The sequence below is a fragment of the Amblyomma americanum genome, chromosome 1 (assembly GCF_052857255.1).
Source record: "Amblyomma americanum isolate KBUSLIRL-KWMA chromosome 1, ASM5285725v1, whole genome shotgun sequence".
Lineage (NCBI taxonomy): Eukaryota > Metazoa > Arthropoda > Arachnida > Ixodida > Ixodidae > Amblyomma > Amblyomma americanum.
The window spans coordinates 18213790-18232788 of NC_135497.1; the positions used below are offsets into that span (position 1 = coordinate 18213790).

An 18999-nucleotide genomic window follows, 5' to 3' on the forward strand; every position below is an offset into this window, starting at 1 on the left:
TTTTCCTGTACCAATCAAGGCTTACACAGGTTGCAGCACCACATGCCATACTACTTAAATCTCTTAGAAAACCGAAATATCAGCATAAATAACAGGTGTAACAAAAACTGGAAATAGTACCTTATTACCGAAAACACATAACTCCGAGATTTTCGTTATAAATAAAAATACGTCACGAAAAAAAATGTGTGCTGCAATCCTTTGTACTAGTCTTTTGATCTCGTTTGCTTGATAGCGTAAATATGTGCACTTGTAAATGGCGTAGAAATTGTGTTCTGTGCGTGTATGCTTCGAAACATCTTTGTACATATGTACATATGCTTGTATTCACATGTGTGAAAACTACATGTGTTTTTGTTAAGCGCAAGAGCAGAGTGTGTGTAAGCATGTTCATAACTCTCGACATTTGTTACGTTTTGTGTTTTTTGCTTAAATTATTGTTATCATAATTGTACAGTTTATATTAGATGTGTACCTGTTACCTTTTGGGAATGTACAGTTCCATGCTGGTCTGTTCGCCACCTACGCCAAGAAAGGGGCAGGAACCCCGTCAAGCTACTGTGCCTGTAGCTTCTTGTTAACATAATCAATGGTTCGACGAAAATTCGTCTCCACAGGCATTGAATTAAAGGAAAAAGGAATGCGGTCACTGACCAAGTCAAGAAGTTCAAGACGTTTCGGAACCTCGTACGGGCTCCTTGATCATAGGTGATCAAGGTTCCCGAACCGGTTCCGAAACGTCTTGAACTTATTGACTTGGTCAGTGACCTCATTCCTTTTTCCTTTACCTTTTTGTTCCTGCCCCTAGTATTTCTTTCTTCCTCCAGCTTGTAGGAGAAAGATCGTACTAAATAAAGATTTGATTTGAACAAGGTATGTTGTCATTCCCGATATCCATTCTGTATCTCACAACTTAAAAAAGATGGCTGCGAGGGCAGGTGTCAAAGTGCTTTTTTCTGCCCCGAAGCGCCTAGGAATGATGTGCGTCAAGGTTAACTCAGAACGTCGACAGCTAGCCTGCAGAAAAAAGCAGTGCCAGAAGCATGTCAGTTGTACTAAAAGAGTTGTGTACTCCATTCCGCTGAGTTGTGGTTCCACATACGTAAGACGGACAGGAAGATGTGTGAATGATAGACTGTATGAGCATCATTATAAGACAGACAATCAGCTAACAGGTCACATAAGTGTCTACTGCAAAAAACATAAATGTCAAACCAACTTCAAGAACACACGCGTACTAAAAAGAGCTGGAAAACAAATAACCAGAGAACTACTTGAAGCCTTGGAAATCAGGAAGCGTGGCGAATCCTTCATCAGTAGCCCCTCAGTGCCTTTATCGGCAAAGGAGCTCGCGTTTCTGGCGTCCAGTGCATGAGCGGCGCGTGTTCTCACGAGATGTGCATGACGTGAGTTTTTCTTGATGTTTATCGCTTGGCCGCAGATATATAATCTGTGTTACAAGAAATAAACTCCCACTTGTTAGTGCACCTCACGTGTGTCGTCCTGAAATTTTTTTCGTTCCTGTCTCGGCGCCGGTTGCTACACTCCTGTCCAGAATTGCTGGGTATGTTTCGCACTAAAACTGACATAAGGTGCATGCGGAGGCGCTTATTCCGGACACTGGACAAATGTTTCTCGGACGACGTCGTTTGCTGTGCCGTTGTTCATTCACGCAGCTGTTTCGGCTCATCCTCGTGCCATTCTGGAACATTCTGCACCTCATGACTGTGGACACAGTCACGTTGGTTCAGCAGTGTTTCACAATCTCGAAAGCGATGCGCACACACAGTACTTCTGGAAAAGAACTAACGAGCTGCTGCCCGTCTGTTTTTAGCTCACTACATTTGCTCGCATGGGGACTGGAACGTAGCAGCGTCCACTGCTGCCGTTGCGACACTCTCGCGGCATTTCAGGGCCAAAGCCACACGCACGTGCTCCTAAAAATGGAGCGGTTGCGGCCCATTGAATGGCGCCGTCGTTATGGCTGCCTTGAGGTGGGCGTCGCATGAGCGTGGTAAACTCACCGTGGCGCCCCCAGTGGTGATTCTGTGGGCGTCAGTTTGCGACTGAAGAAACTTGTTCCTATTCTTGCGTGCGCTTTGGGTCCAAGTCAGTGCGCAGAAACTGCCGGCCAACAGGCGAGTGTTTAAAACCCACCCGGATACCGTTTCCTGGATGAATGACGTCGGTCGGTGACGCCTCCGAAGTTAGTTTCTCCCACGTTCTGGTCAGTTGACGGCTTTATCACATTTGGTGAAAACACGACCTTCGATGCCCAGGAAGTGCAATCTTCGCTAATGATTGCCGCAACACATGTTAAAGTGTGTTGCCGGCATTGCAAAATGGCATGCGAGCCTCTCTAAATATTCCGCAGCTGTGGAGAGACAGATAGACCACAGCAAAAAAAAAAAAAAAACTTGCGCAATTGTTGTAGTGGAAGGAAAGAATTCCGAAAGATAGTACAAAGAGTCCGAGCGTGTGTTTTAAGCCGAAAGGACCGACGATGTGGCGCGACGGAAGATTGCCGTGCTTGCTGCACCGCCATTGGGCATTGGGCGCACGTGCGTTAAGTGAAGGGCAGTGTTACCGATATGGTCGTCGTGGCGCACACTCCTCAACGGTCAGACAGCGGAGCCGGGTGCGTCATAACACTGCTTCGTACTCGTTCACGCGGGAGGTACGGCCAAAGGCTAGAAACATGTACATCGTGATTTGTAAGGAATAACAGCGATTTTTCGCCACGCGCACTTGCATTTCGGTTGACGGAGAAAAAGCACAAATGATGGTTAGCACCTGCCACGTGAATTTCAGCGATGTCTTCGGCGGCATACATTCTGATCTTGGGATCGGCGGCACGTTTTCGGGACGTTTTCGGGTTCTGAACTCCAGCTGACGTCCTTAGCACGTCTCTGCTGTGTCCACGGACGCCTAGTGCACTCCGATGTGACGAGATAGGCCTTCACGGTCCGCACAAAGCATCTCCATGGCGTCTGAGGCGTTCACCCGAGGGGTTCCCCGCAGGCGAAGGAAGAACAGGCTCGCGCTGTCCCTCTCCTTTCCTCTGGTTATTGCCATAGAAAATGATAGGAATAGTGGCATGACTGACGAATAAGCAGTCGACTCTGGTTTGAGCGAAGAAGCGTCGTATCAAGGACGATACGATATTGTGGCGCATCAGCGACCCCAGCAGTCATGGTCGTTTGCGGCTGAAATGCAGAAATATGTCGGCTCCCTGCGCGCGCTGTTCTGTGCTGACGTCCTAGAATTTCAGCTCCTTCATATTTATTTATCCATGCCTCAACGGCCCCGCAGCGGTGATGGAGTACGGCGGTAACGGTTAGAGATGACCTCCGACGTCAGTCTGGAATTGGTGATGGTCTAATAGCAAGGCGATTTGGGCGGAAGGTCGTTCCATTCATTGTAGGAAAACTTACTTTTGAAATGTTGCTGTATGGGCGCGCGGAGGGTAAACAGCTTTAGGATGGTTGCAGTGTCATCGACGATGGGTTCTAACAAAAGATCTGTAGCGCAACCAAGACGAACACAAGAAAGAGGCACACAGGACTAGCTCTAAACTTCATCTAACTTTATTCACTGGCAGCGCAGCAAATATGGGATGGGTTGGACGGATGAAAGTACTGTCCAGACCGTGTAAAAAAACCTGTCATAAAGGCAAATATGTGTTTACGGCGCGAAGCCATGACATCGCCGTGCAGAATATCCGGTTGGTACTGCCTGCAAATCATAAGGATTTCGGTGCCGAAATACGTGTTCGTTTGCACAAGCTACCAGTGAGGTCGTTTAAAGAGATAATCGGATCGGTTTAGAAATACGCATGCACGTTATGAAATGCTTCTACCAAAACTCACAAAGAAAAACTACGCAGAATTCAGGCCTTACAAGCTCGCTACGTTTTAGAAATCTAAGTCAAAGATCGAAATTTTATTGCCGCAATAGCAAAAAATTCATTAATATGGGAATCGTTAGACAACCGCAAAGAAAAGCTTCGGCTGAAATTATTCCACAGCATATATTATACTTTCATCGACATCCTGCGTGAAACATACATTTTGAAGCCATATCACGTATCCGCTCGGCAAGGGCATAACCGCAAAGTGCGTGGATACTGAATGCAAACGCAAGGCAGCCGCTTTCAGCAACTTTGTTCCTCAAAACTATCCCTCAGTGAAATCGACCGTCGTCGGCTGTTGTAGCTGTTTCATCGAATAGCACATTCTATTCGTCTCTGTGCCATGTCACGTCGTTTCATTCATAGATTCTGCGTGCCGCCAACTTATGCAACAGCAAGTGCAGTATTTACAGGCAACTGTGCGGAATGGTATCAGAGTTGTGCTTAACTTTGCACTCTGTCTTTTTTTACTGTTATGGCTTTTCGTTGTGCGGAATGCACCATTGTAGTGGTCTTGACTGATCTGTTTTACACGTGCACTGCGTTCATGTATTTTACTCGTTTAATTTTATTAATGATTATGTAGTTTTTTCGTCATATACGTGTATTTTAAATGTACTGTTGCGTGCGTTATACCCTCCCACGCCTGTAATGCCAAATTGGCGCTGTGGGTAGAAGATAAATAAATAAAACATTAAAGCTTTTAATCCCATAGATAGAACATAACTGACAGTGCTGTCAAAGCTATCCAGTAAGCGTTAGATTACCGACATAAGGAAGTATTATAGGGAGACGATCGAGCATGCTCTAAGCTACAGAGCTACCTAAAAACGGTAAAGAGGAATTTAGGCATTTGCAAAAATGAGATGCACGCACTGAGTAACAAGTAGGGCAGTATTGTTAGAAATATGGATGAAATAGTTAAATTAGCCGAGGGATTCTGCACATATTTGTACAGTATCCGAACTAATCATGATGGCAATGATAGATGCAGCAGGGCTGAGGAGTTTCTGATAACGAAATGGGAAGGAAAGGAAACCTGACAAGCAATTCAAAGGGAAAAGTGGCGGGTGAGAGTCAAGTAAGTGTAGATCTGGGGCCGTATTACGGAACTGTCACAAATTCTGTCAAAATTTATTGACAGCTAGTGACGTCAAAATGACGAAATCATGAGACGTCACCGCATGACGCAACGAGGAATCAGCCAATTACACACGGCAGGGCGGCGCCCCGAGAGCATTTATTTGCACGATGAGGGATCGCCTGCTAAACTTCTGAAAAAAAAAAAAAACTTAAGGAATACGCAGTGATGAAAATATGTAATGTTTTATTTTGCCAAAATATTGTGTTTAACGTTGGTAAATAGTAAGCAAAACAAAAAGTGTTCGAAGTTGTGTTATTAAATTTGCTGGTGCGTAACTTTGGCTGCCGCGGGGATGTGCTGACGGCGGTAAAACGTCAAGACGCTTTGCACGAAAGCAGCCGATTCCACGCCGTGTTATTATTTTTTACGCGGCGTCTGAAATCAAGCGACTGTGAGGTTGACCTAAGTGCGCAGAAAAATTTTATAGCAGCAAATTTTTTTTGTCACGTGACGCAAAAACTCCAAATGCGTTACCGGCATCATTCTGCTGATGAGATCGAAACCGAAACAGCATCAAGCAGAAATTCAATTATAAATTATTCAGCGCTGATCATTTGGAAGAAGAAAACATGCAGCAAAAAATTAGGTGTCTTAGCCCTTTAAGAGACAGGAGCAGAGCAGCGTTCGTCAAGGAGCAAACGCCAGTTAATGATACCCTAGCTGAAATCAAGAATAAACGGACGTGGGCATGCAATGCGCAAGAAAGCGGATCGCTCATGCGAGTAACGGAATAGATACGAAGGGAAGGCAAACGCAGTGGGAGTTGCCACAGGGTCAGGTCGGCGTAAGAAATGAAGTTTGGGGGGGATGAGGAGCAGCGGGCGCAAGACAGAATCAACTATAGAAGTCAGTGGGAGTCCTGCAACGGGCGTTCTTAGGCTTTTGATTGATTAATATTTTTCTTGAATGCGAGAAATTAGACGTTGGTCTTTTACTCACGGACAGCCAAACGCCGCTTCTTCCCAGTTGAACGCTGCAGTCGCTGCTTGACGAATACTCTCTTTTCGCCAAAGTCCCCGTAGTATACCCAGCGAAGCCCCGGACGAGTGGCGCGCGGGTCGTGCACTGAGCGATACGTGCCCGTGCTCACAGTGCGCCTTGAGAGAGCAGGAATCCTTTTTGCGGCCGCTTTTGTCTGCACAGGTTCGAAAGCGCGGGGACAGTTCATTACGCTCCACATGGTACGGAAAATCTGCAATCGTGTGCAAGCAGTTACAAGGAACGTTCATTGGTTTCATTGTGCTCTCCAGTCGTGGTTATGGTTCAGTACGTTAGTGCATTCCTGGTAGCGTCCGTTCCGACGCGCCAGTGGCAGCACCGTTCCGACGTCAGTCTGCTAAGTGACTTACTTCAAATTGCGGAACGCCGATAGGTTGAACTTAAGAGACCACTGTCTCTTATTCGTCAGGCACAAATGCAGACCGAAACGTAACTAAAACGTGCAAAAACTGGAGACGCTTAAGTCACCAAAAAGAGTAGAATGCGATCGCATTAGATTGCCGCAGCTCATGTTGCAACTTATGTGTGTGTGTATTTGCGTCAGTTTCTTTGCACATGTCGGTTCGTTAACCGCCATATTCAGACCGTCAGCTGCAGTAGCAGGCATCCGCTATTCTGTGACGGTGCTGAGATTTGCATATTGATTGATTGAAAGTCCTTTGTTTTGAGAGGAAGACACAAGGCCACTGTGAGGGGAAATTTGCATATATCTATTTTTTTTCCATACATTCTTTGGGGCCACGTGAGCTTGTGACGTCATGCCTTTTTCGGCCAATCAACAAATTTCGTGACACCGGACGGCTCCGGGTTGCTCCTGTCGGCAACTCTTTGCTATCTAGCTTGCTATCTTGGAACAGGTTGCTCACAACCTGGGGGGCAGGTTGTGGCTGTGGCTTTTGGCTTTTACCTTAGTGCTTCCAACGCTTGCAGTTTTTTGGTCATCGAAGAGATATATCCCTCCTCGGTCGCCGAGCCTTCTACCTTTCATGCTTGCGGCCTCAGTGGCCAGCTCTGACTACCGTTCTTTTCCCGCCTAAAACATGTCGCATTATAGGCATCGCTGAAGAAAGTAGCGCTTTACGCACGGTGGCGGCTGAGTAGGAGCCGTCATGTGTTAGCGCTGAAGCGAAATGACATGGGTCAGACGCCGATATTGAATCGAGAAAACTGAGCGTAAACCCCGCGGTGTTTTAGCTGCGTCGAAATACGTGCATTGACCCCTGCCTGTGACAGCCCACTCGATCTCCGTCGAGATGCGCGACTTGGCGGAGTTGTTTAGACGGCAGCGCGCCGGTGGGTGTGCCTGACGTCACTGGCCGGGCAAGGCGCCAGCATGCCTGGGTGCCGCGGATTGCTTTCGCGAGTCGCGCCATCTCCGGATAACGCCACGCGCGACGCCAGTGGGCTCCCAACCAGGTAGGTAGGTAGGTTAATTACTACGCCCGTCGGCCGCTGTTGTCGAGTCGGCTTTGTTCTCCTGCTGTCAAAGGCTCGCGGAAGCAAACACTCGAATACTGACGCCTTCTTTTATTGGCAAAAACGCCTACTGGTCTTGAAAAGAAATAACATGCATGTTAGAGCGCAGAACCGAATGGCGTGGTAAAAAAAAATCAGGGGGGGGGGGGGGGGCACTTTGTTGAGCTAAAGTGCAGTGAGGCGAAAGCCTTTACCGCGGTGTTGCTGCATGTGTCACTGAAGTGTGGTTAAGATGTTAATTAAGTACACAATTGTTTGTGAATCTTAAATGCTGGAGACACTGGGGGGCGTTTGGGAGGCATCCGTCTGATGTGACGGCTTTCCGCAAACACACTCCAGCGTCCTAAACAAGGAGAACTACATGTGCGTTGGCAGGAAGTAGCGTACTCGTTAGCACGCTCGGCTGCGGAACGGAAGCACGATGGTTGTAATCCCATGGTGCACAAGGATTTTTTTTCTTATCGAGTTGAAGAGCGTAACGGACCCACGCGAGCGTGAGCCATTAAATGCTTTCGCCTTAAAAGTGCTTAGCTTTACGTTGGTGGAGCGGGTACTGTTGTGAATTGGCTGGTGGACGTCTCGCTGCCCACTCATGGTGCCGTGATGGTTTAGAATTTAATTCTTCCCCTGTTCAGAGCGCGGTACTGCTGCTGCTGCCTTAAAACGTCTGACCAGGGCAGGTCATCAAGGTCGCTTCATCAAAGATTTTAAATTATGCGAGTCAAACAAAATGAGACCGACGCGTTTTCTTGACATCGCCGAAATGAGTACATAAGGGAACCTGCAGATCGCAATGAAAAAAAAGAAAAGGAATCTGGAGTTTATTTAGAGACCACTTATAAACGTGACTCACAAATACTTGACTGTTTGGTCAGCCACTTCCGGAAGTCGTTGCTAGATAACGCTATTCGTGCTCAAGTGATTCTGGAGTCCATCATCCCTTTCAACGAGTTGGTTCACTTTATCTGTGGGGCATTGCAATATTCCCTGGATATCATCAGATGTGACACATTATTAGCTTTTCTATAACGCAAATATTGAAGAGCTGCCACGCAGAACCCAAGATCATTCACACTGGGACCATTCTTGAAAGACACAACTTCAAAAGTAGCCAACGTTGTGTGAATTAAATCGAATCTCGTGTGCTTCCTAAGGGACTGAGGCTCACTACGTATGTGGCACCGATAACATTTAGAAGAGTGCGGTGAGGGGCTAGTTGGGTACGACATTATGAAAAAGGAGCTGCGCAAAAAAAAATTGCTGACGATTACGTTACTTCCCAATGCGAGCATTGAGCGCAGCTCATCAGCTGTTCGATAGATTGAAGCAAATAATTCGGGCAAGACATGTATGTACAATTACAGACAACTTGTTATTTTTCACACATATTCCTTCTTCAAGAAACATTCCACTAACAGTTCTTCATTGTCATGAAGGAAGCTTTGTGGTCGGAAAAATAGATGGATATAGTATGCTCGACTTGCTGCACCAATGCCTGGTTCTTAAAGACGAGGTCTATGCAAGTATTTAGCGATGCTGTCACAGCCGTGGGAGGCGTTACAAGCGAGAGGAACGGGATGTTCTCTCGCATAAGTGGTAAGAAATTCCTGTTTGTCTTTATATCTACATTAAAGTCCCCCACTACTGACGTTGGGGTGGATCGATGGGCGGTTAATGCGAGTCGCAGGAAGTGCACGACATCTTTGGTGAGCGGGGCAGGGGAGAAGTAGACAGCCACTACCAGCAAGCCGTTGGCCAACTTTTCGGCGCGCAGTTCACCAACTTCATCGGACGTGCCAAACATTTCGATCGGTATTGCAGAAAGATCCGTACGCAAGCAGATAGCCACTCCCGCCGCTCTGTTGCGGCCTCTGCGAGCGCCACAGCAGTACTGGCAATCTATTATTTCGAGAGGCTCTTCGTGATCCATCCAGGTTTCCGCAAGGCAAGGTACAGAGGCATGCCACAAAATGTGACTGTGATGTATACGTTCTTGGCATGTGCGGCAAGGGAGCGTACGTTAAGCGCTGAGTTCAACAAGCAGTGCGGCTGTTCAGTCATGGCGAGGCACTCGGCGGTGATGGTGTCAAGTCTGCGGGACTGCAACCGACGAAATTCATCGGCTAGCGTTCTGCCCGGATTGGCTTTTCCGTTGTAGAATGTGAAGTCGTTGTCCGCGGAAGGCAGCGCGTGGGCGCAACACCCTCTCAATGCTAAGGCCTCTCCACCGGCCGCGTGACGTCACGCCAAGGGACCGTGCAGGCCCCGCGCTCCGCGATTTCAGCGCGCCGCGCCCGTCTGCACTATTCGGGTACTGCCGTACGTAGCTGCCTTATAAGTGATTCCTTCATTTTCATTTTTGTCGTTGCTGCAGAAAAGAAATTCGCTAGTTTGTGCGCGCCTTAGGCTATCATTTTATCTGCTTTATATATTTTTTTTATTGCAGAACACCTTATTGTCAAGAAAGTTCGAGCTGCTAATACAGTTTTTTATAATAAACAATTTAGCATACGGCCGCCAATTTCGCATTATTGGTCATTATAATAAAAAATTGATTAGTTAATTTCAATTAATCATCTAATTATTAGGTTCTATCACGTACATGATGTCTGCCGTGCGGTAAAATCCATCCGCACAGACCGCACATGCGTATATCTAGTTGTTAAAGTAGAAGTTCGTGAACATTGAAAAAAAAAACACCGTCTACTGCGCATTGTGTTAGTTTTATTCTGTATTGTGTTTTGCTTAAAGCTTTCACACACAGCAATAATGACACTCACAATAATGTTGCGCTGTTGAGTATTTGTACAGCTAATCTGACCCTTACAATAAAAAACGACGAGACACCAGCAATGAAGTGTGCGCAAAGCATTTTTATTGCTTGGGAATAAAACTTACTTCTTCTTAAGCGTTGCTGCTTTCCGGGCTGCGGCCTTCTGCTGCGCATTGTCTTGTATGGCATCATTTCTTAGTTTGCAAAAGTTGTTTAGAACAACGTTGGTTGCAACGCGTACTACCAAGCGCAGGAGAGTTTGTGCAGTGTGGCCATTTTCACATGTCTCAATGTCGTGTTCGTCCAGGAGGGAAATCGTCTGTGAAATCACGACACCACGTTGATTTCTACAGGAGAGAAAATCTTCCGCGGTTGCTCCAAAAGACAACTTCTCTGCAACTAGTTTAGTCATCAGTACCATGTGAACTGTGCATGGCTGGGGAAACTTCAGCCCTCCTCTCGACAGGTTAGCTATCATGGCAGTATTTTCCGCTTCGATCTCTCGATTTTCAATCACCAATGTGCTGAAGCAAGCAGAACATGAAAGCTTCTTTAAAGCAGCATGAGCAGCGTATCCTGCAATGTAGACAATAGCATCCATGTCAGAGTGGGCGTGTGTAATATCGTCGTCGCTGACAGCCACAGAAAAGTTGCATGGGACAAGATCCTCACTTACGTCTTCAAACTCTGTTTCCTCGCGTGGAAATGTCAAAAGTTTTTGAAGACGAAGCTTCTTCTCACATTCGTAGAGCTGACGCACGGAAATGTGGTACTGTGATCCTGCCAGCTGGCGGTAACGGCCGAACCGGTCTTCTAGCGCATCCGTCTGAAATTTGCCCAGCAGTACGTACTTGAAGTGAAGTTCTTCTAAGCAGTAGCGCGAGAGTTCTACCAGAGAATAGCATGTCAGTCGCAAAGCACTGTGAGTCTCTTTCGTCAGCGAGCCACTGGTGATGTTTATTCTTGCCCAAGCGTCCAACCAGTCCACAACGCCGCTCAGGAAAGCTAACTGTGTGTCATCAACAGACCTTACAGGGTCTTGCATGCTGTCCCTTAGCCTCTGGCCTTTGCAAGGGGTCTTAACATTGACTATTTGCCACCATGTGAGGATAACGTCAATGAAAAGAGCAGTCGACTCAGCTTGAGGAATCTTGAACGCGGAACCATGTGTCCTGAGGGCATTTGAAACAAACTGATTAATGACGTCGAGAGCGAGCTTTACATTTTGCCGCTCCATTGAGGTTGGATTCACGGCTTTTGCGTTCAGTCTGTAAGCAGCCTTCACAAGCGACGTCTTCTCTGAAGAATAAAGCTGCCGCACAGCTGCGAAAGAAGCAGCTTTCATACGAGGAGGCCCTTCGGGCATTGCTCCACTCAAGTCCATTTCAGGGAAATAGAGGCATGTTCCAGGGTTTTTCTGGTTAATCCAATTGTTCCTAATGCACTTCAAGAGATGCACAGGATCGACCACGTAGAAAAGAGGGCGAGCGTTATCGGCTGGATGGGGATAGACAATGCTCACCTGAGGACTTGTAGCAAATAACGACATCATCTTGCGGTTCAGAGCATTGTTGTCCGTTATCACAGCGATAATTTTGAGCCCCATTTTCTCAACATTAATGATTATGTTCTTAGCATGCTCGTGCAAAATTTCTGCGCTCAGTTTGCTCACAGGTAATATGTGAATGACGTCCTTGTTTGCAGAAAGGAGTGATTGTACCATGAACACATGGGCTGTTGTTGCTGGTTCCGTTGAATGAACCGACGATCCTACTATTGTGCCCCCTTTGTAGTCGAAGTATGGTTTTATGTGGATCTCATCGATCATCAGGGTCACTGTCTTCTCGTGGTCTTTCATTGATTTGACTCGTTCTCGGATGTAGGAGAGACAGTGCGGTTGATTTTGCTCCACAAGAGGGTCAGCTTTGTAATTTGAGCAAACACGGCGCAGTGTGGAAGGATGGGGCAGAATGATTCTTGATGCAGCTCTTGTGAAGTGATATGCGTGAGGAGAAATTGAATTCAAAATACTGGCGAATACCAGCAGCTCTGCGCTATACACATGCTGTTTCGCGAGGAGAAGCTCTATCTGCTCAACCAGAAATTTCAGCAAAGAAGACTGTTCTTTCGTCGTATCACTGTCCTCAATGAGGTCTGCAAGCAGTGAACCGACAAACTGCAATACTTTAGTATGTTTCGACTCTTTCGTCACCTCAGGTATATTATGCAAGCCTATCTCGAGTTCTTCTAGCAGCAAGGACAGGCTGGAGGTGTCGCATACTTGAGCTGGCAGAATCCTGCCTGAAGGAAGCGACAGAAGCTTCACTCCATTCAAGAAAACAGAAAGTGACAGATCAGGGAGAACTACCAAGGCGCATTTCACATTAGGTGAAGGATCATTCTCGATGAGAAGGAACCTAACGCACTGCTCATCGACAGAAACGGTCCAGAATTTCGTGTTGCAGATTCCAGGCAACTTAGATTTGAACTCCTCGTAAGATGAAACTTTGTTTCTTTTCTGTTCAAGCTCATTAGACTGAAGTGACTTCCTCATAGCCTCCTGCAAAGCAGCGTTTTCCCTTCTTGCTTTTTTCGTCTCTGGCGATTCACTCCGTCCAGGCGTTGAGGACAAGTATTTTGGGCAGTTTGGAAAAACAGAAGGCGCAGCATCAATCTTCAACTGTAGCCTGTCACGCTTCACCTCTATTATTTTCCCTGTCAGTTCATCTTGGTGTGACAACGTCGTAATGAAGTCGCCTGCGTGGAAGTGCAGTTCACACACCTGCACGAGAAAATGAAGCAAGGCCATTCGCCATGACTCTCCATTGCCTAAAACACTAAGTAAAAAGAGTCTGAATAGTGAACAGCTTTTACATATTTACACAGCTTTTACACAAGCCTTATGCACATCCACAGAACTAAATGCTTCCTGGACAATTCATACATAAGTGTAAGAAGTGATATCATTGCCTACAAAGACAGCATGCCTTTCCGGGAGCGACAGCTCACAACTAAGATAATTACCAGCGCCTATTAAGCAATATTTCAGAGTCTTACCCTCGAATGCTCTGTAGGTGTGAAATCCTTCCGTGGAATGGCTCGCAACCAGGCTTTTCTTCGTACTTCGTCTCTTGGGAAGCAATAAACACGTACTTTGGGACCATTCTGGTAGTTCCCGCGGCACCCGGGAACACAGCACCGGCCCATGTTTCACGAAGTTGCACTCGCTACACGGCAGGCAATCAGTTTCCCATTCGTGCGCTAGCACAGGTACGCACGCCACACAAGAAACGGCCACACGAAACAGACACAGCCGTGCGAGGAGCGAACGGAAATGCACCCAACGCCAGGCTGAAAGACTCAAGCAGCAGCTAGACGCTCACTGCAAGACTGCGTTCGTGTCTGTGCTTGCCCGGGCAAGCGCGAGCACATCGAGGGAGACAACCGAGCGGAGCGGAGCCGCGCTTGGTGAGCAGCCTGACCGGACACTTGGCGTGACGTAGCGCGTGTGGAAAGGAGGGCCTGGAGAGGCCTGAAGAAAGTATTTAGAGGGTGTTGGTGGGCGCATGGGAACGTTGCGCGGCGGAGAGATAGCAGCGACTGACTGATGCCGCTGACGCTGCTAGCGAGTCAAGTGAACGTGGCTCTGCGTTTCAGCTCGGGATGCACGCACCGCGATCCGCCGATGCCGAGCCGGTGCTTCGGCAAACGGAGCGCTATCGTGCAGTCGCCGCCACGGAGGGGGGGGGGGGGGGGGGGAAAGAGCTGCGCTCTGAAAAGGGCGGGACACGAGAGAGGAAGCGCACGGGACGAGCGCATACTAAGAGCAGGTTTAAGACGAAACCCTTTATAGGCTCATCGTTGTGGACAGGTTTTGTGCGTCCTCAGAAAGAGTCCGCGCCGCCTGTCAGTCAAATAAAATAATTTTGGCGAGGAAGGGATTCGAACCCATGCGGGCAGAGACCAATGGATTAGCAGTGCATCGCCTTAACCACTCGGTCACCTAGTTTTTTCTTTATTTTCTCTCCTAGTCCGACGGAACGAGGGGGTTTTAGAAAGCGTATGTCGTGACTTGAAACCGGATATAAAGAACACACCGGATATAACGAAGGTATAGTGTGTTGCAACTTGAAACCGAAACTAATTCGAGAAGCGTGAGGTGATTGTGTTGCGCTAGAGAGCTTAACAGGACGACACAAAGGCTGTCGCCTTGATGCACGTGCGGTGACTAAAGTGTGCCCTTTAATTTTTCCACCGCAAGTAGTTGTAATTACTCGGGCTGACGAGATGTTTAGGCGTTTCAACTCTCTTATTCCGTCCTTTCTTGCGCAGTTCTTTCGTTTATAAAACGAAGAACATTGTTTTCAGAAACTGTTCAAGAGGAGCCAGCGTGGACTTAAAACAAGAATGAGTGGCCAGACGAAGGGGTGTCGTATGAATATGCCTCGTTAGCAAGTACGCTCTGGTCGAGGCAGTCAAAAATATTTCTTGTAGTGAAGAAATGCTCATGACCCATTGCAGACCCTTTTGGTGCTGTCTGCGGCATTTCCTATCATAGCAAGCACAGCCGTTACCTTGGATATGCTTCTCCTAAAATCAAACTGCCAAAAAGTAAGACCTTGGTTTTTCTGCAACCTTGAGAGTATGAACAGGAAAGGTTTGACTAGAAAGCCCGAGGCCGAGAGGAATTAGACAAAATCAGCTGAATTGGGGCCATATGGAGACCGTAAATGTAATAATAAGAATAATGTCGATGCCACAGACGATTCAAAACACCAAGTAATATTTTGCCTCATCAGGTAGGTCACAGCAGGTTCTCAGGCGAGAGCACTTTAGGCATCACTTATGAAAGCACTCATATTTAGCTCATTGCCAAAAATATATAGGTCACCGAGTTTGCTTTTGGGAGCCCAGTTCAGATTTTCTGGCACTTTCAGTAGTCCAGTTTTCTTCTGGGCCCTTAGTGTTGTCTAAGATTAGGAGTGTTTCCCAGCAGCAACAGCAGGTTGCCTGCGTTTTCTTGGGAAACGTCAACGGAGGCTTGTTTCCCTAGAGTTTGTAGGGCTCTTCGCGCTCGCTCTAAGGGAGGGAGGGACGCTATCTGCTTTCGTAACAGGCAGCTTTGTGCATTTAATTCTCCGTGTGGAAGCGCATTCATAGCGGCTTTCCAGGTCAGCACGCGTGTTCTGCAAGCGAGCTCCGTTGAACAGCCGCGGTATATAAAATAATTTATGTATAACTTTTTTTTTCCTTTTACGCCGCAGGTCTTATGCGAATAAGTTTTGTGGAAAACAAAAAAGAAAAAAAGAGAGCGTATAGTGCTGCGTCTCCTGCAGCTCAGCGTTTTCAAAGCATTGCGGATGCTTGCCAACCAAAGGGAACGCAGCTAGGGAAAACGCATTACGTTATGCAATGATTTAGGAATCGATCCATGCACGAGGCAGCTGATGAACATGTGTTCGCGCCGCCGGCTCTCTAACACGCTCGTTGATGCGCTTGAAGACCGTGCCAGCCCGAGAGAATGGCCTCTGCATCCGAATACAGCTCCCTACGGGGCTGTGAAGGAGACTTGGTAAAATTCACAATGAGCTGGGGTATTTCTCTCACTTGTTCCGTGGCCCTGTTTAGTATCGAACAGCGTGAAAGAAAAAAATAAAAGAGGGGACACTCCTTAAGGGGTATGACCCAATAGCGTTAAAGGGTTGATGCTGATATATGCCGAACTATTCATTAGTCATAGATCAAAGGGAGGACTCCTCCTACCACTCTTGGTACAGTCGTGCAGCGATTAAGCAATGCACCGCGGCCCTGCGATGGCAGGTGCTGCCACCGGTGGGGCTTGTGCTCTTCATGAGCTGCCTCTCGCGACCAATAATTAAGCGAAATGGCACCTGTGAAAGTGGTCTCACAATCCGGTGGGCAGGTTGCGATGATGCCACAGAGTCACGTGATCTAGGTGGCCCACCTAGCTTTCTTCTCTGCGGATCTTCCGTGGATTTTTCGCTCACGGCCAACGACGCCGACGACGGACGTCGACTTTTCTGCGACATGGGCTCCTTAACGCTACCTCGTTAAAACTGGTTGGTTTAGGCGAACAAATTATGCGTGCTTGATTCTTGGCAGAATAGATATGGCTGTCGAAGCACCAGGCTCAACAAGTGCAGGCAGGGGATGCTCAGTCTGCTGGCACACGCGGCCGCTTGCTTTCACATGTCCCGACACTTGAAAATCGTGGTTTCCAAATTTACTAGAAGGATTATCAGGCAGCTAAGCACTCGAAACCTCCTTCAAAGCAGTATAAATATTTTGGATCGTTGTGTGCATGTGAAAACTGGCCAGATCTTCTAAAGAGGCGTTACTTCGCTGCGACTTTTGAGAACATCATTGACATTAACCCGGAAAAAATTTTGACTTTTTTGAAACCACACGAGGCCCTCATGGCATCGCCTCATTCTATTCATACGGTTTCATCGAGCTTAGTCTCTTCCGATCTCACTGCTGTGAAGGATGCGAGGTTGCCGTGGTGCAGTTATTTTGAAATATCCACAGCTTGAGATGTTTCTCATTATCCAGGAGCGCAACTAGCTGGTGCAGATGCAGGCTGCGGCCAGTTTGAGAAGTCCACCGCTCAGCTAGAGAGCAACATTATAGTTTTAGTGCAGGACACGTCCTCTTTCTCGCATTTTAGTGTGGGAGCACGGAACCCGTCAATCTCAGATTTCGCTGATGTTCCGAAGCCTATTCCTTGAGATTGCTCAGGAAGAGCACCTTGGGTCTCACAAACCACACCGGTGGCAGCAGTGGCGTGTCGTTTAACCGCTGCACCAGGAGTGGTATGAGGAACCCCAGGAATCTATGAATGTAAAATAGAGAATGATCAGTTTCTCATATGTGGGCAATATTCCATTAACGCTATCACGTCATACCCCTAAGGCCCCAGACGGCCAGCGATGTCCGACGGACGACCGCCATAGATCCGAATCCGGACATCCGAAGGATCACCGAAACAGATCCGAAAACGGACGTCCTAATCGGGGTGTCCGGCTGGCTTATGAGGTGCGTCCTTCGTCGGACTTATTTTGAAATGCAGGCAGAACAGAAACCTCGCTTTGCCAGAGGTGCCGGTACATCTCGTGTGCTGGAAGATATTAGTGAGAGCTGCCCCGTTAGGACTTTTATTAGAAGCTCCAAATAGACTGGCCACCTCTGGTCTATTTCTCTTGCTGTGCAACACTTCTGAAAAACCCATCTATACTGAAGGCTGTTAGAACAGCACTTGGAGTTGTGTCTGCATTGCATTCTTTTCCACAATTGCTTAGGCACAGACGCCGCTCTCATTTTGCATTCGGCACGTTCTCGTTGTTAAGCCTCTTTTTTTCATGGAAGCGATTCAGATGGAGACATTATACAACAAGAATATGTGCTACGCTCCACGCGTGCTTTAATTCCGTGCACCGCGTGGATGTAACCTCCTTCCCGGCGGTCTAACTCACCGTGAGGAGGTCGCGCTGTGCTGACTGCTGCGGTAAGGGCGTCCTCGACATTACATAGGCCTCATCCCCTAACACATCCTTTATGCTCTGCTCCCGCCATGCAGGAAATGCTCAGCCATTTTTCGGCAACTAGCTCCGGGCTTAGTGTAGCGCGTGATTGACGCAGCCATACAGCTACCATGCAAACCGGCCGCCAGATACACGCATGTGGACACATGGACCTCAGCATCGAGCCTTGCTAGCATTCATTATTGAAACCAGCCTGTACCTTTAACTTATGCCCAAAATAAAAAAGCGAGCCTCGAACAATGCGAACGATTGATTTTGGTCCGCCATGTTTGTTTACGTGTATCGGATTTTTTCTAGTCTTAAAGGTGCATTGAAGAGGAATCTGAACTCGTCTTTTCACCAGGGGAACTGCATCTACACGTTCCTGGCACTCTTAGAAACCTGGAATTATTGTCCGGTGCGGCCGATTGCTCTAATTAAATCGGATTAAACGTCCCGGCTCCCGCCTTTTTTGAACTCTACGCGGTAGGTAGGTGGAGTCAACCAACGCGTGGAGTGCCTTTCAGCCAGTCCCGTGGCGGCTTCTCTTTCGCTTTTATTTTGTTTTTTAGGTTTCTCTGAATAAACAGTTTCAGTCACAGGCAATATAGCCGCAAATTAGGTCCACAGAAATAAATACACACGTTGACTCTTTGATTTACGTATCACTCCGCCGATGGCAGTGCGGAAAGCCGCCACGGGACTGGCTGACGCGTTGGTTGACTCCTCCTGCCTAAAAAAAAAAAGCGCGGAGCCGGGCCTTTAAGCCGATTTAATTAGGGCAATCGGCCCCACAGGACACTAATTCGAAGTTTCTAAGAATGCCCGGAACGTGTAGATAGAGTTCCAGCGGTAATAAGAGGAGTTCAGGTCCCTCTTTAGAGCGCCTTTAAGCCTTGAATCCTGTACTCTTTTTAACTGAAGGAAATAAATTTATTCAAGTGATTACCAATGATGACAATTTTAAGCAGTTTACAAGCATACTTTTACATTTTCCTTTTATATTTATTCCAGTTTGCTAGAAAAAAAGCCGGCCTAAAAAAAGGGTCACAGTATTCTAGTTCAATATACAAAAGGGCAACGGTGGCGGCACCAATTAGCCCGTCGCGATCCGCGCTGAAGTGAACAAATATGGCCGGCGTTCGTATATTGCCAT

The 18999-nt window shown here is 47.4% G+C and overlaps 1 protein-coding gene and 1 pseudogene across 1 annotated transcript in view; one reads left to right on the plus strand and one right to left on the minus strand.

The window, feature by feature from the left end:
• Positions 1 to 18999, plus strand: part of LOC144131005 (uncharacterized) — a 303799-nt gene that overhangs the window by 16035 nt on the left and 268765 nt on the right. The gene's annotated exons all lie outside the window — the stretch shown is intronic.
• LOC144119044 (uncharacterized) lies at positions 8941 to 17846 on the minus strand (annotated as a pseudogene).